General features: G+C 44.9%; 1 protein-coding gene, 1 long non-coding RNA gene and 1 pseudogene across 8 annotated transcripts in view; 2 read left to right on the top strand and 1 right to left on the bottom strand.

Moving 5' to 3' along the window:
• The window catches only part of ZNF592 (zinc finger protein 592), a 57,883-nt gene extending 45,288 nt beyond the window's left edge, over positions 1–12,595 (bottom strand). For 4 of the 6 annotated variants that reach the window (XM_059912387.1, XM_059912390.1, XM_059912388.1 and 1 more), the window contains exon 1: positions 12,494–12,580. The gene's annotated coding sequence lies outside the window, so the exon portion shown is untranslated. Of the gene's footprint in view, positions 1–12,493 lie in introns of all 6 variants that reach the window. The other 2 variants (XM_059912392.1, XM_059912391.1) reach the window with 2 other exon arrangements.
• LOC132359101 (uncharacterized) lies at positions 11,890–23,014 on the top strand. 2 transcript variants are annotated; one of them, XR_009500731.1, is made up of 3 exons: positions 11,890–12,220; positions 21,787–21,887; positions 22,949–23,014. It is a non-coding gene; the product is annotated as an uncharacterized LOC132359101 (long non-coding RNA). The 2 variants fall into 2 exon arrangements; XR_009500732.1 differs by having other exon boundaries at positions 11,890–11,981.
• On the top strand, positions 20,063–20,551 carry LOC132360318 (large ribosomal subunit protein uL23-like; annotated as a pseudogene).
• Positions 23,015–23,835: the final 821 nt, after the last annotated feature.

The raw sequence follows: 23,835 nt of genomic DNA on the forward strand, positions 1-23,835 counted from the left end.
CTCATGCTTGGCCACAATCTCCCAAGATTCCAATTTTATAGGCCCGTGTGGAGAAACTAGTTAACAGTCCATCAAGTGCATGTACCCACAAATGACAATAAAAAGTCTCTTTTCTAATTCTGCTCACTCTCACTCTAATTCTGCATTCCCTCGCTTGACTTCATTTCTGTCTTAACTTTGACAGACCAGCATTTAGTTTGGATTCTAAATAGAGATATAGACAATATTAACGGAAAAACTTATAAGGGAATGGAAGGAAACTCATTATTCCAATTCTATAGAAGGGAAATACAGAAAACTTTTTTTTCTTTTCTTATTTGGACCTTCACATTTCAAAACATAAACTAACAAGCAGACACTGTGCTGTCCAGATGAGGATAAAGTCAGAAACCAGGGGATGGGGTAGGGAGTGTCTTAGATCTGATGTCCAAAATAAGTTAGTTCTGAGGTGCTCCAATGAGTGTGCCTGATTATTTATTCCAGGGTAACCTCAGTTCCTGCAGACACTGGATTCTTTAGGGTTATTCAGACCATCTCTGGTGCCCAATAACACAGTTTGGCTGCAGAGAGGGGCTGGCAAACCTGAGCATGAGGCTCCATCCACCCAGGCTGGCTGCTTCTCTCAGGTCACCCTACCACATACACAAACGTGGATTTATAGGAACTTCACAGTTTATATAACACTATTGCCACTTCACAGGGAACTCGCCAGTTGAGTGGCAGAACCAAGACTAATGCTGAGGCTCCTGCTTGCCTCCAACCACCAGACTGCCCTTCCACTCAGGAACTCTGAACCAGGAGGTCTGACTTCACATTTCAGTTTCCCAACATCCTCATCTTTCCAAGGTGCTACTGTATATGGCACACATTTTCCTTCAACTGGTATTGAGACATTCACTACAGCCCTTGCCACAATTATGACACACTTTAGGGTGTTGTAAGACCAAGATTAGAAAACAACGTACTAGAACACTGTTCTAGATTAGAGGTTCTTCCAACACCAGAAAGATTAAGAACTGTCAGAGCCCAAGAGATTCTAGGAAACCATTAAATTTAAGCTGCTAACTCTACGAGCAAGGAAATGAAGGCCCAGAGAGGTGAGGTAATCAAATGAGATAAAGTACATAAACTGAAGAGTTTTTATTACTGTGAAAGATTCCTGTTATTCCTGGCAAGGTGACTGGCCCTGCCTTAGCTTCCCAGAGGGCCTGAAGTCTCCTACTCACAGTTACCCATTCAAATCTCTCCATCAAACACCCAGTATAAGGCTTATTAACCCTCAGACTAGTGATTCTAGCCCTGGAAGCACATTAGAAACACCTGGGGAGCAGTGCTAATACCTAACCCCACCTCAGGCCAATTAAATCAGAATCTTTAGGGGTGGGGCCGAGCATTTTTTAGAAAACAACCCAGAGGACTGATGTTGTCTGGGGCTGGGAACCACGGTCTTTAGACCAAAGTATAGTCCAGGGACCACTGGCCTCAAAAATCACCCCAAAATCTTGTTAATGATGCAGACTTCTGAGTCCACCTGCAGACTGACTCAATAGAAATAAAGTGGGTCTCGGGACTTCCCTGGTGGCGCAGTGGTTAAGAATCCACCTGCCAATGCAGGGGACACGGGTTCGAGCCCTGGTCCGGGAAGATCCCGCAAGCCACAACTACTGAGCCCTCGTGCCACAACTACTGAAGCCCACGTGCCTAGAGCCCGTGCTCTGCAACAAGAGAAGCCACGGCAATGAGAAGCACACATGCCGCAACGAAGAGTAGACCCCGCTTGCCGCAACTAGAGAAAGCTCATGCACAGCAACGAAGACCCAATGCAGCAAAAATAAATTAAATAAATTAAAAAAAAAAAAAAGAAATAAAGTGGGTCTCAGGAATCTGAAGCTGTGACAGTCATCCAGTGGTTAGAGAACAACAGCACTGGCACTGAGTGAGTCTTGGAAGTCACACCTGTGCTCCAGCTGACCCTGGAGTCCTGGATGGCCCCAGTAGCTGGCCTGGGAAAGGTTCCCAGATGATTCAGACTCTGGTGCCCACTCTAAGCTAAGAGCCCCTGAAGAAGCCCCACTGCTTCAATCACCAGCAGCTATGGCAAACCTTTCAAAAAGAGAGGTAGAGTCCATCGTGGTTCTACACAGCCACCTCGGGCTTCCCATCTCACTCAGAGCTACGGCTCAGGCCCCCACTAGGATTTACAAGCCCAGTGGGTCCACCCTGGCCTCCTCTCCCATACCTTCCTCCTCCTCACTCCAGTTTTTCTCTCCACCCTGATTGCTCTTCCCTCAGATAAATGCATGGCTCCCTCTCTTACTCCTTCAGAACTCTGTTCAAATGTCCATGATCAGTGAGACTTCCTTATTTAAAGCAGAAAATCTGCCTCCCCACCAAACCTCTCTATCTTCCATCCCAGCTTTGTTGTTTTTCTCTGTAATACTTTTCACCATCTCTCATACTTTATGTTTTACTTGTTTATTGTCTATAAGACCTCACACACTAGATTACGAGCTCCATGAAAGTAAGATTTTTGTTTGTTTTGTTCCCTGTTACAGTCCCAGTGCCTATGGTGCCTGGCACAGAGCAGGCACTGAAATATTTATTCTAGGAATTAATACATCAGGAAGACCAATCTTAAAACATAACTTGTACCAAAAGATCATAAAGAAGCTGATTATACCAAAATCACTTCTCCACTGATCTCATCTTGGCAGAAGCCTTTTTAAAAACAGGCTAGAGGCCTAATGAAACAGAAGCCATTTAGAAGTAAGTATTTCCCGTCAATTAATCCAATCCAAATGGGTTTGTGAGTCAAAGACAATTTGTTCTGAGGAGTAGATAAAACTATGGAGACAGAAAATGGAGTTGAAAGAAGGTAATCGAACAAATGGATTTCAGATACTGTCCTGGTATATGTGTAGGTTCAGAAGAAAACCAGAGAGCACTTACAGCTACTCTCACACAGGAAAGTTTTCAGCGGACCAAAAAGGACAGGCTCCCATCCAGGGTTACAGTCGGTGAGATGCAGGCCCAGTGCAGGATACGACGGCCTGCTTCCCACCAGATCCATCAACCTAATGAACCTGGAGAGGACCCTTCCTCTTTCCCTTGTGCCCGCTTATCCCCACCCGCTTCCAAAACTCATCTGAAACCATGGACAGTACTTTAAGCTCTACCAAGTCGGGAGCACTAGAAGCTTTTGTCAAGGCCACACAGCAGCTGGGGAGAATTCTGCCATTACTAAGTCTCACAGATGTCATCTGTTCTGCTCCGTGTCTCCATCCTTGTCCATGTTACCGCTTCCCTCGCCACCTCTGGTCTCTCCCCACAGTCATCCTATATGTCTAAGACCAATCTTCCCCATCACCATTTTCACGAGTTGTTCACTCTGCTCAAAAACTTACAATAATTTCCTATAGCCAATCACATCAGCTCCAACCCTCGGGCCAGACTTTTGAGAACCTCCGTCATCTAGGCCTAGACTTTAAATTTCAGCAGCTGCTTCTTCACCCGCCTCAAAGCACCACATCACTGCCTTCACCTTCAACAGCACCAGTAAGAGATGAGACGGTAGAGCCTGGAACAGACTGGACCACATCTCCAACCTCCATTCCTGCCCAAAGCATCCTCACTCTCCACACCATCCATACCCATCCCCCCACAACAGCTTCTAGCCACACTGTCCTTTCCCACTCGACTTCCACAACACACACACACACTACACACATACATGCATGCTCATTCATTCAACTGATAATATTAGTTGAGCACCTCCTAGGTGCCGGGCCTTATCCTAGTCACTGTGGATACCACAGTGAACAGAACAGACTAAGTCCCTCCCGATGCAGTGCTGACATTCCACTAGGAGACAAATGGACACAAACAAGCAAATTCATGATATGTCAGGTAGTCATATAGCCTTTCTCAATAGGAGTTCAACTGTCCTATTGTCTCAATAGGAGGTCAGTAGGAAATCAGAAAATGGTACGACTACATTCTCAATTCTGAAGCAAGTGAGAGTGCAAGCCATGTGAATACAGGGGAGAAGAGGTTTTAGGCAGAGAAAAGAGCAAGCAGAAAAGCCCTGAAGCAGGGAAATGCTTGGTGCATTCAAGGAACCCAAACCAGAGCAGAGGCAGTCACAGGAGATGGGGGCGGGAAGCAAATAATGGAGGGCCACTGTGAGGACTTTCACTCTAAGATTGAAGGCTATAGGAGGACCTGGGGTAAAGGAGCGACATGCTCTGACTTTCATTGTAAAAGGATCACTCCTCTCTGCCGTCTATCATCAGGTAGTAAAATTATGAGGGACTTATTTTCTTCTTGAATGTTCCAAAATTTTCTAAACTGAATATATATATATATTTTTTTTTTCTTTTTTCTTTTTTTTTTTTAAGGCCGCACCACACGGCTTGTGGGATCTTAGGTCCCTGACCAGGGATCGAACCTGGGCCCCCGTCAGTGGAGGCTCGGAGTCCTAACCACTGGACTGCCAGGGAATTCCCAAATCTTTTTTTAAATTTTTATTGGAATATAGTTGATTTACAATGTTGCATTAGTTTCAGGTGTACAGCAGTGAATGAGTTATACATATATGTATATCCATTCTTTTTTACATTCTTTTCCCATATAGGGCATTACAGAGTACTGAGTAGAGTTCCCTGTGCTATACAATAGGTCCTTATTAGTTATCTATTTTATATATAATAGTGTGTATATGTCAATCTCAGTCTCCCAGTTTATCCCTCCCCCTCACCCCCTTACCCCCTGGTAGCCATACCATATTTTCTAAATGAAGGAAAAACAATCTTCCTAATCCTTTAAGACTGAGCCCAAATTCCACCTCCACTCAAAGCCCCCTGTACCAGTGCTAGGCCATGCTGTACTCTAGACCCTGGCCATCAGGACCACTAGGGTGGTCCCAGTGTTAGCAGTACCTGCTTACAGCAACTAATGTTCATGAAAGTTTCTTCTGCTGCCCTCACTTCTCTCCTGTCATGCAGGAACATGTCCCTTCGGACACTCTTGCCCCAAGTGCCTGCCTGGGTCCCAGTCTTTCTCACCATTAACTTAATTAATTCCTGGTAATTAAACTTACAGTTTAGTGATGAACTGCTAAAAGACTGACCTCTCCCAAGGGGTGTAAATACTTTTTTTATTCTTTATACAGTTTTTAAAATTCTTTATACAGTTTTTTAAAATAAATTTTATTTATTTATTTATTTATTGCTGCACTGGGTCTTCGTTGCTGCGTGCAGGCTTTCTCTAGTTGCGGCGAGCGGGGGCCTGATCTTCGTTGTGGTGCGCAGGCTTCTAATTGTGGTGGCTTCTCTTGCTGCAGAGCACAGGCTCTAGGCACACGGGCTTCAGTAGTTGTGGCACTCGGGATCAGTATTTGTGGCTCGTAGGCTCTAGAGCACAGGCTCAGTAGTTGTGGCGCACAGGCTTAGTTGCTCCGCAGGATGTGGGATCTTCCCGGACCAGGGCTCGAACCCGTGTCCCCCGCATTGGCAGGCGGATTCTTAACCACTGCGCCACCAAGGAAGTCCCGGGTGTAAATATTTTAAAAGGGGACACTAAGTGGAAGTGCAAACGTCTTAAGCCTCAGAGGAATGCAGCTATAATGTTGGAACGATAGGCACTGGGGTGCCTAGTTTGTGGGTAGGTGGCTACCTTCTCCTAAAGGGTACAGGTGCTTAGAAAAGCAATGTCAAAGGGAGACAAGTGAAGTAATGAAAGATGAGATTACATCATTGCCACCACCTCCCTCCTCCCAAATGGCCATTCAATCCATTTTGGGTACCAGAGAATGTTCCCCAGAGGTAACCCCAGCCATCTCAGAGGGGTGACTTGTGTGAAAGTAACCACCACCCTCAGAAAGAAAAGCCCCCTTAAGACACTTCTGGTCTGGAAGCAAATTGTTCTGCAATTGCTTTCAGTGGGGGAACTCCTTGAGGGCAAAGTTCATCTCACGTGATTCTTTTATGCTCCACAGAGCATCCAGCTCTGTGTTGGGCCCAGGGTGGGCCTTTCATAAACAACTGTAGATAATTGATCATTGATGGCCCAGTTGTAAAAAGGCTCCAAAGGATTTTTTTTTCCAAAGGATTTTAAATACACATAAGCATTCTAACTAAGAACAACAGTAGTATTAATCACACACCTAATATTTTTAAGGTCCTGAAGATTTATAGCCTTAATGAAGTCTCAGACAGTGAAGCAGTTTTTACGACCTCAGCCAGCTCAGTTCAGGTCTGGAGAGTCTGTCTAACAAGGCAAAGACAGAGAACAGCCCTTGTCCACACACACCCGAGCCTCGGCTGGGCCAAGCCCCAGAAGAATCTGAACAGCTGCTTGCTGCCCACCCCTGGACTCCCTTCTCCTCCAAAAATGCCAAAGCTCTGCCTCAGAGGTGTTTTTGGGCCCTGGAATAGCCTTGAGAGGCTTGCAGTTACAGTGGTCACCTTGAAGGTCACCTACCTTCAAGACCTCTCTCTCTGGTCTCACTCTGTCCTTGGCTTGCTAAAGAACAACTTTAACTTCAGAACTGAATTGGCAGATAGGAGTAGAATGCTGTAAACTGCAGCAAACCAGGGGAATAAAAGTGGAGCCAGAACCCACTCCACTGGCTCACATTCAGCTCCAGCTTGCCAAGGGCAGTGTGGGTAAACGTTCCTATGCCCAATGACTGGATGGATATAAGGATGAAGTAGCTCCCTGCCTCACTCCCAGGATGGGCTGAACCTCCAGTAGGAGGGAAATTCCAGGAATGTATGTGAGGTTTATACATAGGAACCTCTCTCTTTAGCATCCCCCATGTCAATGTGTAGGAGACTAAGAGCCCTGTGGTCCATGGGAGAGGGTCCAGGGCCATGCCCAAAAGAAGTGACTTCTTTAGAAGCATGCCCCCCAAAAACACCCAACAAATGAAGCTAGAAGCCAATTCATTCTGCTCATCAGCTCCTCCCAGATGGGTGCAGCCGTGGCTCCCTGAATTCAGGAACTATCCCGATCAGAGTTTCTAGCCTAATTCACCTGCTGGGGAGAGCTGTCTTTACTGCACATCTACCAAAGGCAAGCCTCCTTGCCTACCAAGGACGGACAGCCAGTTCCAACATCATACCTCTTCGAGAGGGGCATATTTCTGGGCAGTTTGAGTTTTTGCTTTAGGGCATTCAATGTTTGTCTCTAAAATTAAAAACAGATTTACCCATTGTTTTTGTAATGATGACATATAAGCTTATAGAAAATTCAAATGACAGGCAAAAATATAAAGAAAAAAGTAAAAACCACTCTAATCCCACCACTCAGAGGTAAGATCTGACAGTAAACTCTGTTCTGCAGAAGAAGTGAACCTATTCTGGGTTAAACCTAGGGTGTTGCTCTTGCTTTTCTGGATAAGTCTGTGGATTTGTTTTCAGAAGACCCTTAATGCCACCCCTGAACTACTTGAAAAAATTTCAGGGGTCACCAATATTTCTGGAGCTCACAAATGGACATAACAAAGTCATACAGACTCCCTGCCCCCCACACATACTGACTTGAGGCCAGGAGTTCATCTGTTCAGCAGACATACCCCTTTTTTTCACTCAACATAGCAGAAGTCTTTCTACAATCAATCACATAAATAGACATCATCATCCTTTCCATCTCCTGGAGCATGTAAATGAGAGGAAGGGGGACACCATTACCTCTTGATACAATACCTTTAGAATCTGAAATGGAGTATTTGGGTAAATGTGACTTTACCCAAAGTCACACAGCAAACAGAGGACACCTATTCTCTGCTGATGGATTTGAGGAATGACTCTGTGGTGGCACCAAACTCAAAAGGTGTTTATTAACTTTTCTTTCAGTCATAAAAAGGATCCAATGTGCCATTTCAACACATACATAAACACTTCCCACTGTCAAATAAAAATGAATGGTTGGTTGAAGTAGCACTTTTATCCCTAAAAACATTTCCCAAAATTAATAAGCTAATGGATATCCCATCCTACACGCCTAAAGCATGAAGGGGGAGAACAATGGATCAGATGCCCACAAATGGAAACATACACAGACTGTGGGTACATGCAACTGCTCCACCTCACAGGCATCAAAACTAGGAACTCTCTCCTATTCAGGATGCTCCTATTTTTGCAGGAAAAGAAAAAGTTAAAACAAACGCATATAAAGATAGCGCTGGAGATAAACGTCTAATAAAAACACTAAATATTAAAACAGTAGCTCTAGGTTATAGGATTTATCAGTTTTATTTCATTTGTATACCTATCTGAATTGCCTAAATTTTCTACATGAATGCTCTTTAGAGTTTTAAAAGAAAAATAATTAATCCATAATCTAGGTTGGTCTATTTGGATTTTATTTTTTGCTGTAGAAAAATACAGATTCAAAACTCTAGAGGGTCCACCACTCGTCCCAGTTTTGTGGAAGCAGAAGGAAGTGTTAAGACGAAGCTCAAACCTCATGAAGATTGCAATCCAACAGGAAAGCTCACCATGACCAGGCTGAGTAGAGGGCAAGAATTATTACCTTCTTTTCTGTCTCCAATGTGTAGGGAAGATGAAAATCCTAAACCAATCTCTCCTTCAGGTGCAACCAAAAGAAACCACCCCTGCCCCACCTCTTCCAAGAGTTCACAGACCTCTGCTCTCTGAACAATTTCCAACGCATCTGTCCACAACCACCCCTTGGCCACAAAATTACCCACACCACTTGGTATCTGCATACCTTCTGCAGTAATCCCCTTTTCCAATACTTTATTTCTAAAAAAGTTATTCCTCCTTTTCCTTAAGTTTCACAAACACAGGATCCCACCCAAACGGTACAGAATCATTCATTCTATCAATTAAATAATCATTGTTAACTACACTGTATAGAGCTTGAGGAAAGATTATGTTAACAAAAAGGGTTAGTTTTCATGGAGCCTGAGAAAAACAAACGGGAATTGAGGAGCAAGAGTTTGTTAGTCTGTCCCAGCCCTGGCCAGAAGTCAGGGAGTGGGGGTGGGGAGGGCCATGGCCAGAGGACAGAAACATCTGTCATTCTGCAGTTTCATTTCTCAAGGCTAGTTATACCCTGAGTTTATGCATCAGTCTCTTCCAAGTTTGGTTAATCAGTCTCCCTGGATCCAATCAGCTCTGCGTGCCCTACAAACTGAATTTCAGGTTTATGAAACTGAGAACAAGATCCTGAAGCACAGAGATCCCACCAAACTAAAGTCACCTCCCAGGATGACATTTGTCTCCACTCTCTAACAGCAACACCCATCACGTGATATGTATTTGATGTATCCAATAGTCTCTGATATGTCCCTGTGACTTACAGAATTAAATCCAAACTTGACCTGCCTTTCACAAGCCCAACTCAGCTTCCCAGCCTCATCCCTGGACAAACCAAGTCTCTCATGGCTCCATGCTTTCACACATGACTCTCTCTTCATAGACTGCCCTTTGCCCAGTCTTGCTTGCCTGCAAAACTTCTGTTCTTCCTCTAAAGCCCAGTTCAGAAGTCACCTCGCCCTAAAGCCTTCCCTACTTCCCCAGGCATTTATTTCTTACTGCCCCCAACTGTAGCTCTCTAACTACAAAGGCTTTAGAGAATTTGTTAAATACATTGTAGCTTATTCTTTTAATTATCTGACCTCCCCTGGATACCCTGAGCTTCTTGAGGCAAGGAACTCACATTGTATCCATAAGCCCTAGCACAGTGTCAAGACTGAAATAAGAGATCAACCTTGAAGGACTGATCACGTGGAACATTGGCATTAAGTTATTTAGAGGAAAAGAGTCTCAAAATATTCAAGAATTAAATTATCTATATACTTAATCTCATCCAAAATGACAATAGGGCATGGAGGCAGCATGGGTGTTTTAAAATTTTAAGTAATAATAGCAGCTAACATTTGTACTAAGTTAATTTGATCAGCACAACCACCCTAGGAGGTAGGTACATTTTTCTGCATTCAAGCTGAGAAAAGCTTGAGGCTTTTCCAAACAGGAAACTGAGGCACGAGAGGGGTTAAATAACTCAAAAACATCCAGTTAGTAAGTGGCAAAAGCAAGACACAAACTCGGTAGTCTGGCTCCAGAGCCAGTGCGCTCTGGAATCAGGAAGATCTAGGTTTTAATACAGATTATGTTACAAATATGGCTTTGGATAAGAAATCTAACTCCTCCGAGCTTGTATATGTAAAGGAGGCAGGACAACCCCTTTCTCTTAGAGTGCAGGGAGGATTAAGTTAAATATGATAATGTTTGCAAAAGTCTCTAAAATGGATTCTCCCACCTAACAGGCACTCCATAAATGTTCATTTATTTTCCTTTCCCTTCATAAAAGCTGGGCAAAACAGTCTCTCTGAGGAAAAGGATCCTCCCCCAGACTGCTTGAGGCTTTCGGAAGCAGACCAAGTAGTGTGGCCACTCAACACAGAAAGCCTTCCTTGCCTTACCTGTTTATCTCTGTCCATACCAGAGTCCTTTTAAAATGTAAATATCATAATGTCACTCACTTAAAACCTTTCAAAGGTTCCTAATTACACCGGGGATACAATCCAAACTAAGGAGGGAAGGCATTCGGTCCCCAAGGCCCCCAGTGATCTGACACACCTCTCTATAAACTTATCTCCCCTCTCCTTTTCCCCCTCCAGCCATACAGGCCTCTTTCACTTCCTCCAACTTGCCAAGCTCTCTGCTGCTCCACACATGGTTAACTCTACACCCTCCTTCAGGTCTCAGCCTAAATGTCACTTCCTCAAGGGAAGCCTTCCCTGAGCCCCCAACCCAAATCAAGGCCCATATCTCTTACCACTCTCTTCACCTTTCTTTCCTTGTACTCATTACAGTTTGAAATGATTAGTTTACCACTTCCTTCAAAGTTTTATTCAAAAGACACCTTCTCAGGAGGCCTTTCCAGACCACTCAAATATAAATTCAGTCCCTACCCAATAACTCATATTCTCCTCCCCTATCTTCTTTTTCTCATTACCACTTATTAACAGACTATATTTTTATTATATATTTTATTGTCTGGCCCCTTAGAATGAAAGCTCCACAAGGGCAGTTATTTTTGCTTGCTTTCTTCACAACATCTAACAATGGCTGGCACATATTGGTTGACAAATATTTGTTGTTGAATGAAATTTCAAGATTATTTATTATCAGGCCTTCTCACTGGTCTATGAGCTCAAGCTAAAACATGTCTTTCTGGTTTCCCACTGTACTCCCAACACCTAGTCCAGTGCCTAGCACATAATAAGTGCTCAGAAAATTTTACTAAATGAATCAAAGCCATGACCAGTGGAAAAATTGGAAAATGGTCAAAATATGTGTTAGCACCTTGCTTCCCCTTCTCTTTCACTGTATAATGTACCTGTGAGTTTGAGGAAACAGACCCCTTAAATCCCACCAAGCACCTGCCAGGCATCTATCTGTCCACATCCTGTATCCTCAGCCACACTGTACACACCAACAGATGCACTGTACAGGTCCTCCAGAACACAGAGCTGAAGGCAAGTGGGCCAACCCTATGCCAAATACCATCTTACCCCCAAGTCCCATTCTCTGACTGCCAGTCCTATTCTAGGCTAGTCCTGGGTGCCAGACATGCTGCCCTGGGTGGGCCCGTGGATTTATTCCAATCCAGGATTTTTAATGCCACCTCTGGCCTACTCAAAAAAGAAAAAAAAAAGTTAAAAATCCCTGAGCAGCTCGAATAATCCTGGGGTTCTCAGAAACAGACATACCTAAGGTCGTACGGACCCCTCCCCCTCACATTCGCTGATCCAAGGCCAGGAGGCCATCTGTCCAGCAGACGCTCACCGTCCTCCCTCGGGTCACATTGAGCCTTTCCCCCCGGGTTGGCAGGAAGAGCCCCTGCAGAAAGACAATCTCCACCCTGATCAACAAGCCTGGTCACCCCCTGGGCCCCCAACTCTGGAGCAAGAATACCCGTCAGCTCCCGAAGAAACCTCCCCCAGGGTCAGAACTTGGGCGGAGGTGGGGGGAGGGACTGAGGGGCGCCAAAAAAGGTCGATCCCCCAAGTGTCTGTCCCGTGACGACGCCAGCTCTTCGGGCGACCGGGACGGTCCGGCTGACAGGGCGCCCCAGCGGGGTAAAGTGGCACCGTTATCCGTGCCTGGGCGGGGGGCCGCGGGCCAACGCCGAGGGCGACCGCCCGTCCCGCGCCGGGAGGACAGCAGCGTGCCCGCCCGGCGAGGTAGCGGCGGGTCGGGGTGGCGGAAGGGGCAGGCTGCCCGTCCGCCGGGGGCGGGGTGGGGTGGCGGCCGGGGCCCGCCAGGCGGCGGTCAGGGGAAGTGGCTGCCGCCTCAGGCGGCGAGCAGGGTCCGCCTGGCTGCAGGGCCGGGCCGCGGTGCGGGCGCGGGCTCGGCCTCGGCCCTGGCTCCGCTTAGCCCCGGCTCGGGCTGGAGCGGCCTCGGCGGCGGCCCCGGCCCACAAGCCCCGCCCGGCCCGGCCCGCGGGGGGCGCTTACCTGGCGGCGGCGGCGGCTGCAGGCCCCGGGCTCGGCCGCGCGCGTCCCCAGCGCCGGCTGCGGGAGCCACAACATGGCGACGGCGGTGGCGGGCGGGGCTGCGGCTCCGGGGGCGGAGCGGGGGCGGGAGCCGGCCTGGCGGCGGGACCTGGCTGGGGCCGCGGGCGGGGGTTGGGGGCGGGGGGGGCAGGCGGAAGGCGGCTCGGACCTGGGCACCCGCCCAGGGCGGTGCGGCTGAGGGGCTGCCCCGGCCTGGGCCCGGCTTCTCGCCTCTCGCCTACCGCCTGCCGCCTACCGCCTACCTCCTCCTGCCCCAGGCGGGCTGCGCGGCACCGACCCGGCGGTGGCGACAGCGGCGGGCTGGGCGGGGCGGGGCGGGGGCGGTGCCGGGCAGAGCTGGACCCTAGACCTCGCAGACCCAGGCCCGGCCCCCGCCCTCGTGTGACCCGTCTGCCCCGCCGAGCACCCGGCGCGATTCCGGCCCGGCGGCCGCTCCCTGCAACCTGGGCCTCTCGTTCTCTGACCGGCCTCCAGGGCAGGGGCCTTCGGTCAGGGCTGAGGTCCCCCACTAGAGGGCCACGATCTGCCTACGCGGCTGTCTCGCCCTAGCGGACAGCGAGCGCCTCTGGAGCCGGCACGGCGTCCGCTTCCCTCAGATCTGGCACCTAGTGGGGCCTAGTAGGCTGTTAAGTGAAAAGTAGCAGAGGTGGTGTGGGCCTGGCACTTAGTAGGTGCGCCCTAAATGTTCGGTCATCGCTGGAACTAGGGACTTGCAAGCAGGCCTGGAGGTGTGGGGCGCTCTGACATGTTGTCTCTGGGGTGACCGTGAGACCCGCGGCGAACAGAGTTGGAGGCCTGGCAACGGGTGCCTCCCAGGGGTAGACTGCAACATCTCTGAGTTACAGGGGAAGCTATGACTGTGCGAGGTGAGAACTCGGAGAGGCGGGCAGATGGCCAGGGCAGGACCTTCCAAGAACCCAGAGTACCTGGAAACTGGCGGCGTTAAGGTGGCAACTAGGTTGAGGGTGTGAGAGCACGGAGATGAGGCCCTGGTGTCTGGCAGTGAGCACCCACTGCTAACCACGGAGAAATGCCCTCTGAAGAACCGGGAGAGAGACGCCAATTTGTTCGAGAGGTGCAACTGATTTTCAGCCAGGGCCTGCTGTGGGCCAGGCTCTAAGCTGAGTTGACCACTTGGGTAGGGGGTGTGTGGTAGTGAAGCGATGAAGGCAGTAAAGGGTGATGATTCCAGAAGTTTGGCAGGAAGAGGGGGAAAAGAGTAAGCCTATAGCTCCAGGGGTAGTAAGAGTAAAGGAGAGAGGTGATTTTTATTTTTATTTTTTCCTATTTGAGGAAGAGCTCTCAAAGGAGCTGAGAGGGGAGAATAAAAGATAAGAGATAGGATAATTAATGATGCGTGATCTCAGAAAAGAAAAAGGAAATAGGGCTGGGAAGGGAGAGGAAGAAATCAGAGAAGAGGCACACCCCTTCCTGCTAGATTTAAAGGATACACATAGATAGAAATATTTTGAGGTGGGGAGGCATGCATACTCAGTCCTGCATGTTTCCATGGGTCAGCTGCCTGGATGCCCCCCAAAGTCAACCATAATGCTGCTGGGGGGTCACTGCCCTTTAAAATTTAAGTGCAATTGGCTCAAACCCCTATTCCACTTAGAGTGGGAAACCCAGCATACCTGCCAACATTTCCAAAGATTCACGGGAGAACTTACATTTCTTCAAATTATCACTGGCCCCAATTTCTTATTTCCAAAAATATACTCCATTGTGCTCTTTTAGGAAATCTGTCACTACTCCCTGGATACCACTCCATTTATATTCCCCCAAAATACAGTACCATGCTTGTGAAAACAAGCAAAATGCCCAGTGTTATATGATTGTTAAATTATAGTTCATTTGTAACCATTAAAAATCATGTTGAACACATTGTAAATCAACTATACTCCGATATAAAATTTAAAAATTTTAAAAATCATGTTGAAGAAAAAGATTAATGACATGGTATATACTTGTAATTAAAAAGCACATCACAAGATGATGTGATACCAGGACTTCCCTGGTGGTCCAGTGGGTAAGACTCTGTGCTCCCAATGCAGGGGGCACGGGTTCAATCCCTGGTGGGGGAACTAGGTCTCACATGCATGCCACAACTAAGAGTCCACATGCCGCAGCCAAAAATAAATAAATAATAAATAAATATTTTTTAAAAAGATATGATACCAGCTTGTAATATATAAATATACATAAATGTGTATCACACATAGACTTTTTTTTAACATTTATTTGCATTGGGTTTATTGGATAACACTATACTGAATATCTTTAATCCCAGAATCTGCTTATTCTTTTTTTAAATTGAAATATAGTTGCTGTACAATATTATACAAGTTACAGGTGTACAACATAGTGATTCACAATTTTTAAAGGTTATACTCCATTTATAGTTATTATAAAATATTGGCTATATTCCCCATACTGTACAATATATCCTTGTCACTTATTTTATACCTAATAGTCTGTACCTATTACTCCCCTACCCCCATATTGCCCCTCCCCTTCAAATTTTTTAAAATGCAAGGTGGAGAGCAGGGTAGAATATAATTCCATTTTTTATAAAAATTATATATATAATTAATATTTACACACATATATATTTGCTTATCCAGGCATAGCACATATCTGATGGACACAAATGAGACTGGGGAGGGAAACTAGATGGCTGGGGGACAGGAGCATGAGGGAGACCTTTTATCACCGTATGCCCTTTTGTGCTCTTTGAATTTTATACCATGTGCTTTACCAATAAAGAACAAATAAATGCAATTTAATTTTTTTTAATGCATATACTTTTTTAATAGTGTTCTGGATCACCAGGTATAAACAGGAAAATAAAGCAGGGCTCTGGACAGCAGACCTAGCTATTTCTTTTTCTTTTTTCTTTTTTTTTTTTATTTTTATAAGTTTATTTATTTAATTTTGGCTGTGTTGGGTCTTCGTTTCTGTGCGAGGGCTTTCTCTAGTTGCGGCAAGCGGGGGCCACTCTTCATCGCGGTGCGCGGGCCTCTCACTATCGCTGCCTCTCTTGTTGCGGAGCACAGGCTCCAGACGCGCAGGCTCAGTAGTTGTGGCTCACGGACCCAGTTGCTCCGCGGCATATGGGATCTTCCCAGACCAGGGTTCGAACCCGTGTCCCCTGCATTGGCAGGCAGATTCTCAACCACTGTGCTACCAGGGAAGCCCTCTTTTTCTTTTTTAATTATTTATTTATTTATTTTTGGCTGCGTTGGGTCTTCGTTGCTGCGCGCGGGCTTTTTCTAGTTATGGCAAGCAGGGGCTACTCTTCTTTGCGGTGTGCGGGCTCCTCATTGCGGTGGCTTCTCTTGTTGTGGAGCATGGGGTCTAGGCACGTGGGCTTCAGTAGTTGTGGCACACAGGCTCATTAGTTGTGGCTCACGGGCTCTAGAGCCCAGGCTCAGTAGTTGTGGTGCACGGGCTTAGTTGCTCCGCAGCATGTGGGATCTTCCCGGACCAGGGCTTGAACCCGTGTCCCCTGCATTGGCAGGCGGATTCTTAACCACTGCGCCACCAGGGAAGTCCCAGGCCTAGCTATTTCCAAAGTCCCCTCCCGTGCCTAGAGGCTGCATGGTGTCCATCAAAGAGCATCACAGAAAGAATCAGGAGACTTGGCTTCAAGTCCAGCCTCTGTTACCAACTCTCTGTGCTGCCCTGGACCGGTCACCTCATCTCTCTGATCATCCCTTTCCTCTTCGGTAAAATGGAGGCAATAGTACTTTTGAGCTACGTAATATAAAATAATATCACACATAGATTTTTAAAAGGTATTTTTATTTTCTTCTGTGACTTCTTATTTTCTTATTTTTACAGTAGTACATTAATATTTATCTTGAAATCAGGAAAAATGATATTTTAAAGTGTATTTTTATGAAAGGTTTTTTTTTTTTTTTTTTTTTACCCTCACTCATACTTCATAGGCAAATTATAGACTATCAAGGAGGAAGGAGGGCTTATTTATTTATTTTATTTATGGCTGTGTTGGGTCTTCGTTTCTGTGCGAGGGCTTTCTCTAGTTGCGGCAAGCGGGGGCCACTCTTCATCGCAGTGTGCGGGCCTCTCACTATCGCGGCCTCTCTTGTTGCGGAGCACAGGCTCCAGACACGCAGGCTCAGTAATTGTGGCTCACGGGCCTAGTTGCTCCGCGGCATGTGGGATCTTCCCAGACCAGGGCTCGAACCCGTGTCCCCTGCATTGGCAGGCAGATTCTCAACCACTGCGCCACCAGGGAAGCCTGAAAGGTATTTTTTTAAAGATATTTATGGAATTCAGAAGAAAGATATTAGGAATCAGGAAAGGAAATTGGAAATGGATATTTGAAGGATGGATGGGACTTTGGCAAGCAGAGACGGGCTAGTTGAGGAGGCTGCCCTATGCAGAAGGAATAGTACAATGATACAGAATGAGAAGTTCAGCAAACACCAAGAGGTCAGTTTGGTTGGAGCACAGATTCATGTGGAAGAAATTTAGATGAATCAGTCTGGACAAGTAGGGCAATAGTCCTGAATGCCAAGCTGAACCCTTTGTAATTTGACAGCTGGGAGAACCCTGGAGCTTGAACTGTGCAGGTGATAAATTTTAAAATAAATGTTCCTGTATCCTCTTCCTTAATGAAATTCTAGGTTTTAGCCCTTCTACCCTAATGATATCTGGGCATCTGATTGACTCAGAGTGAAGAGGTAGGGGCAACAGTTTTTTTTATTCCAGCTGTTCACAGAGTGAGAACTGGCTCTTGCTTCTCTGGTTATTCATTACTACAATTTTTATTCACAAGGCAGCAGTTTCAGAGAGCAAATTAGCAAAGAGTGAAAATGAAAGGAAGAAGAAATGTGCATTTTAAACCAATGCTTTGCAAAAACTTTTTTTTTTTACAACTTTCTATGAGGTCAGCTTTTTCTTAGATTCCATATATAAGTGAAATCACACAGTATTTGTCTTTCTCTGATTTATTTCACTTAGCATAATGTCCTGAAGATCCATCCATGTTTTCAAAAATGGCATGATTTCCTTCTTTTTTATGGCTGAATAATATTCTTTGCACTCTTTTCTGACTGTGAACCTCCATAAGAAATATATTCCACATCTCAACCCAGAATATATACACATGTGCACACAGACACACACAACTCTGAAACAAAACATTTCATGAAATATTACCATTTTATACAATGCATTCTGATATTTTCACCTTTATTAGTTTTATTTCTTTTTAAATAGTGGTCATTGATCTTATGACCCATTATAGGGCTCCAAAATGCCTTAAAGGACATTGAAAAAAGGCTAGACTATTATTCCCTATGTTTGCAGTTCTCATTTAAATATCCATACAGGCAGTGACCTTAAGTTTGCCATGTTTACATGTCCCAGAAAGCCTCAGGACAGGCAAGACTCTCTCAGGATGTGGTGGGGGAGAGAATAGAAGGATTGGCAGGAGCCATGTTTGAGTTTCTCTTCCCTTCTCAGTAAATATTTCCTGATATCAATATTTCTCAGGAGGCATAAATGTTTTCTCCTTTGTCTAGCTTGAGATATAGACTGAACTTCAAACAAGATTAGACTACTGCCTGCAGACTACCAGAGACAACTATTTATTTGAATGAACAGAATCATGGACTAAAATAAAAGGGAAAATAATATGTCTGGATTGTGACAATACATAGAAGCAATCTGATCCAACGCTGCTGGAGCACTACAGGGACAGTAAATTTTATCCCTTAGTTAGAAGTTTGGAACCAGTGAAAAGCTGAAAATATCAACTTTATTACCAATAAAGCTGAACTGAAGAATGTTCTGGTTGATGACCAATAGGCTTTTTACTATTCTTTGAATTAAAATAATCTCCCCCAAAACTCCAACCTACAACTTGCAGAGGTCTAGCAACTTTAACCACGTATGATTAGAGAAGATTGCCCTCTGTATAAGGGCAGGCAGATCCAAATTCACCAATTAGGTAGGTCACCTGGAAGAACCAGGACAAATTCTCCTACCTGACCTCCTATGGGGAAAAAAAAAAAAAAAAAGAATGGGGAACAAGGATTTATCCCTGCCCAAACAAATTGGACCTAGCCCAGTAGTTGGTCAGTTAATTGGAAAAGTATATTAAAGCAGTGAATTATAAAAAGTGACAAATACAAACCTTAATATTTCATTTTCATTTCAAACCTATAAGGAACACCCACTTGCAAATCTTTTGATGTGAGGTCAAACCTTTTATGTGAGCAACAGTGGCGATTAGAATTCTTGAGTTGTTTTTCTTACATAATTCATATCCATGATATATTTTCTGTGCTTTCCAATTCGTTTTTTTAAAGTTGACTGAGGGGGACTTCCCTGGCGGTCCAATGGTTAAGACTCCACGCTTCCACTGCAGGGGCCACAGGTTTGATCCCTGGTCCAAGAACTAAGATCCCGCATGCCCCGCAGCATGGCCAAAAATAAAAAATTAAAAAAATAAAGTTGACTGAGGACTTAGAGCTTCTTGCAAAGCAATATAACTAGAGGCTCCCTCTTAAAAAAAAAAAAAAATCCTTCTTAATTCTCTCACTCACGTCTGGTTTGACAGTAATTTTCAACTGGTCTCTAATATTTCCAAAGCATTCAACTGACATTTCATAGAAACAACTCTTTCTTTTTCATGCTTATGTGTCATCAGTTTATGTAATTTTAATTAAATTAATTATACTCTGGCAAACAGCTGTCATAAGCAATTTTGGGATCAAACACAGCAGATTCTTATTAGGCATCTAACAAAACTGGTAGGAAGAAGTATGTAGATATTCCAGAGATGGACTCACTAATCCAAAGCATTCAGCAGGCATGGGCATTAGTCAATATGTTTATTTGGAGGGAATGGAAAGTGTTGATACCAGAGAGTTCATTAAAACAAAACCGGTTAATGCTCATATACTAGTATAACCAACTCTGGGTGCATATATCTTAACATTCTTCTTCCATTATGTATCCACTTTATAAATGTTTATTGATATTCAGGACAGTGCCAGGCACTATACTAGGCCCTGAAGTAGCACAGCTCACTGAAAAGGAAGAAACTGGTATGTAAACAGGATGAAGAGGCAGGATGGAGAAGGAGGAATGTTAAGGAGCAAATCCCTTTACCTTCTCTCTACTCCATCCCCTCAAAATCACTGTCCCTCCATTCCCACTTAGCTTAAAAATGGCTTTAAATATCTTAGGATTGTCATGGCTATCACAGAAATCCCCATGGTAATACCACCTACTACATTAACAGTATATATATATATATATATATACACCTTATGTACTTTCCAGTGCTAATGAGATGATGCAGTTGGTCCATTCAGAGAAAGCTGTGGCAATGGGAATTGGTATAATCCTCTTAAAAAGCAATTTGACAGTACTTCCAAAGAGCCTTAATAGAGATGTGACTCTCTTTTGACTCATCAGTACCACTCCTAGAAACTTTTCCTTAAGAAAAAGTCCTCCCTCCTTTTCACAAAGATGAGACTGAAGGCAAAGAAGGAAGCCCCTGCCCCTCCCAAAGCCGAAGCCAAAGCAAAGGCTTTGAAGACCAAGAAAGCAGAGTTGAATGTGTCCACGGCCAGAAAAAAGAAAAAAAGATTTGGCTGTCACCCACCTTGCCACAGCCCAAAGCACTGAGGCTCAGGAGGCAGCCCAAATATCCTGCAAAGAGCACCCCTAGGACAAATAAGCTTGATCGCTATGCCATCATCAAGTTCCCCCTCACGACCAAGTCAGCCATGAAGAAGACAGAAGACAACACACTTGTGTTCATTGTGGATGGCAAGGCCAATAAGCATCAAATTAAACAGGCTATGAAGAAGCTCTATGACATTGACGTGGCCAAGGTCAACAACTTGACCAGGCCTGATGGAATAAAGAAGGCATATGTTCACCTGGCTCCTGACTATGATGCTTTGGATGTTGCCAACAAAATTGGGATCACCTAAACTGAGTCCAGCTGGCTAATTCTCAATATAAAATTTTTCACTAAAAAAAAAAAGAAGAGAGAGAGAGAGAGAAAGAAAGAAAGAAAGAAAAAGAGAGAAAGAAAAAAAGGAAGAAAGAAAGAAAGAAAGAAAGAAAGAAAGAAAGAAAGAAAGAAAGAAAGAAAGAAAAGAAAGAAGAGAAAGAAAGAAAGTTCTACCCAAAAGAGAATGGCCACATGCCTAATATTTACTACAACCTTATTTGTGATAGTGAAAGTTTGAAACATTTGAATAAGTAACTTATGGCATGCAACATTGTATAACTTACCACTGAGTATGTAACAGAAAACATTTGATTACATATTAAATGAAAAAAGATATAATTTGCTCAACTATACTGAGAACCACTGAATTATATACATTTAAAGGGTGGGGCTTCCCTGGTGGCGCAGTGGTTAAGAATCCGCCTCCCAATGCAGGGGACAAGGGTTCAAGCCCTGGTCTGGGAGGTTCTCACATGCTGTGGAGTAACGATGCCTGTGCGCCACAACTACTGAGCCTGCACTCTAGAGCCCGCGAGCCGCGCAACTACGGATGCCCGCATGCCTAGAGCCCATGCTCCGCAACAAGAGAAGCCACCGCAATGAGAAGCCCACACACCGCAAAGAAGAGTAGCCCCCCCCTCGCCGCAGCTGGAGAAAGCACGCACGCAGCAAGGAAGAGCCAACACAGCCAAAAATAAATAAATAAAATAAATAAATAAATTAAAAAAAAAAAAAAAGGGTGAACTTTTGGGAATTCCCTGGTGGTCCAATTGTTAGGACTCTGCACTTTCACTGCCAGGGCCTGAGTTCAATCCCTGGTCGGATCCCCGTGTGGCCAAAAAAATATAAAAAAATAAAAGGGTGAACTTTGTGAATCATATCAATTTCTTTTAAAAAGATAAAATTCTCCATTTTTACTTTTGTGTCAGCCAAGATCAGGAGAAAACAGATGGCCTGCTCGATGTGTGTAACTGAAGAAAGTTAATGAAGGGACAGTGTATAAAGATGCTGGCAGGGTTGAGGGAAACCAGCAAGGGATAATGAAATACCCCAGGGCTAATGCTGAGAAGCCATTATCAACCATAGGCCTGAAGGGGCAAAGAGATGGAACCAGTGCTCAGTTAGAGCAACAGATGAAGGAGAGGGAGGGCCAATAGGAACTTTGACGAATACAGTGCTCTCTCTCTCTCTCTCTCTCTTCCTGTGGTACCTCCCACTGGCTGAACCCAAGAGGAAGCCTAAGGGCAAGTGACCCCAGATGACGCTGCCCTTCAAGGTCAGCCTCTAGAGAAGGATGGAGAGGAGTGGATCTGGAAGCAGATTATCTAGCAGGTATGTGATCATATAGCAATGTGAGAACCATCTAAACATATGGCCGAGGACCTTAAGGGAACCTGGAAAATCAGGGTTTGTAGGGATAAAAAGTGGAGGTAGTTAGAGAATGGGTAGGATGGGTAGAGGGGGCAGGAAAGATTTAACTCAGGCTGAGACAAGGATGAGAGCCAGACGCGGGAATGATTTATTGTTTGGTCAAATACTGAGCTAGAGTCTGAGCTCTGGAAGAGATTAATAGGAGATACAGAGCTAAATCAGAGTGTAGCATTAAAAATTCTTCCCCTATTGGCTATTACCCAGCCGTGTCTCCTTCCCAGCTAAACTTCATGCCTTCAACAAGTAATTGTTTAGTACCTATTATGTGCCAGGAACTGTTAGGCCCTGGGGATTGAGGAAGGAACAAAATTAACATCCTCGCTCTCCTGGAGTTTACATCCTGGTGGGGGGAAAGAGACAACAGATAAGTAAATATAAGTCAAGGGTGATAGGTGCTATAAAGAAAAGCACAGGAGAGAATGGAACTAAAATTCTGCCCATTCTACCTCTTAAAAAAAGCCCATACATGCCTACACACAGCATAGCTCCTGAGTAAATCAGGACTTTGATATCTCTCACCTGACCTAAGATCAGACTATCCTAACTGATCTTCCCGCCTGCAGCACACTCCAACCAGTCCTCCACTCTGCTGTGAGGATCTTTCTGAAACAAATCTTGTCAGTACCCTGCTTTAAAAAGTACCCTCCAGGAACTTCCCTAGTGGTCCAGTGGTTAAGAATCGCCTTCCAAGGCAGGGGACACAGGTTTGATCCCTGGTCGGGGAACTAAGATCCCACATGCTGTGGGGCAACTAAGCCCAGGCCCACGCACCTCACCTGTAGAGCCCACGCACTCTGGAGCCTGTGCGCCACAACTAGAGAGAAGCCTGAGCTCCACAACTAGAGAGAGAAGCCTGCACTCTGCAACTAAGACCCGACACAGCCAAAAATAAAATAAATAAATTAAATTAAATTAAAGAATGTTAATGTTAAAAAATTGTTTATACTGAGCCTGCACTCTAGATCCCACTAGCCACAACTACTGAAGCCCGTGCGCCTAGAGCCCGTGCTCCCCAACAAGAGAAGCCACCACAATGAGAAGCCCACGCGCCGCAATGAAGAGTAGCCCCTGCTCGCCGCAACTAGAGAAAGCTAGCACACAGCAACAGAGACCCAATGCAGCCAAAAATAAATAAATAAATTTATTTTTAAAAAGATTGTTTAAATAATAAATAAAAAGTACCCTCCAATGCTCTTGTTTGCTTACCATGTGGAATAAGGCCTAACCTCCTTATCATGGACCTTATCTTCTGGATCCATCACTTGCATGTACCTCTTTCATTCTCCTTTTCTGTCAACCCTAATTGTCTGTAGTCTATTGAATGCTGCCCTGTCTCTCATTTCTGTACCATTGTCCATACTGCCCTTTCCGTTTGGAACGTTCTCCAGGACCTCCTCACCTCCTCCCAAGGTTGGCAATCTTCTTATTCTTTTAAGCCCATTAACTGCCACCTTTTTGGTCAAGCTTCCCTGACCTTCCCTGGTGTGAGGAAGTATCTTCCAGTTCCCACCTTTGTGTTATCAGTACATCTTACTGTATAGGTACCTCTAAATGTACTTATCATACCATATAATTCTATTTCTTGGGGCTCAGGTGTACATGATGGAGTTAAATATGTTCCATGGGTCAGGGACCCTATATTCTTTTGTTCATGTGTGACCATTTTTTGTTACTTATTCAACCTAAAAACTAGAATTGACAACTTACATATATCCCCCCATCCAGTGCTTAATCTTTTTTTCTTTCAGTTTTATTGAGATATAACTGATATAGAGCACTGTGTAAGTTTAGGCGTACAGCATAATGATTTGAATTTCATACATTATGAAGTGATTACCACAATAAGATT

The sequence above is a fragment of the Balaenoptera ricei genome, chromosome 2, assembly GCF_028023285.1.
Source record: "Balaenoptera ricei isolate mBalRic1 chromosome 2, mBalRic1.hap2, whole genome shotgun sequence".
NCBI lineage: Eukaryota > Metazoa > Chordata > Mammalia > Artiodactyla > Balaenopteridae > Balaenoptera > Balaenoptera ricei.